The sequence below is a fragment of the Acyrthosiphon pisum genome, chromosome A1 (genome assembly GCF_005508785.2).
Source record: "Acyrthosiphon pisum isolate AL4f chromosome A1, pea_aphid_22Mar2018_4r6ur, whole genome shotgun sequence".
Lineage (NCBI taxonomy): Eukaryota > Metazoa > Arthropoda > Insecta > Hemiptera > Aphididae > Acyrthosiphon > Acyrthosiphon pisum.
The window spans coordinates 14,336,620-14,337,376 of record NC_042494.1 but is presented as its reverse complement, the minus strand read 5'-3'; positions in this window follow the sequence as shown (position 1 = coordinate 14,337,376).

The following is a 757-nucleotide window of genomic DNA, read 5'->3' as shown; positions in this document are numbered from 1 at the left end:
CAAATTAAGTCACGAACATTTTAGCTTGGAGAACAGTTTGGATCAGCGTATTCAATTTGTTCGTGAAAATTGTATTGCTGATAACAAATCTATACTTCAAACTGTGACCACGTCTGATTCTATTAAACTAACAAAATCCAATACAAATAATAATAATTACGAAGAAAGTGTGTTACAGTCTTTACAAGAGTGGGCAGTACAATGTAATGTTCATCAAAGTACAGTTACTAAACTTTTAAAAATATTAAAGTATAAAGCTGATCTATTATTTTTACCCGAAACCTGCCGAACACTACTTCATACTGAGTCAACAAAATTAAGAGGACGTGTCACGGAAAAAAATCGATCGAAAAATTCCTTTAAAAACATGTTTGCGCTATCAAATAATATGGGTTACTGAGTGGTTTAATTGTAAAAACACCTATGAACAAAATTGTAGAGGAGATTTTTATCTGGTTCCGTAAGAAGCCCGATTTTTAATAGGAGCCTTATATTAATATATTATATTTTCAAGCTTTTTTACCCAACAAATAAAATTGTATTGATATTTATAGAAAAAAAACTAAAAAAATAGAAAACTGACAATGTCCGTAAACAGCTCAAAATAAGTCAAAATATTTTGAAAATGGAATGGTGTATTGAAAATGCTAGTATATACAATTAGTAGCTATATTAAGCTAGTCAAAATTTCATGTACCTACGATTATTTGATTAGAGTTACACCAAAAATCAAAATCGATTTTCTCGAAAACAGATT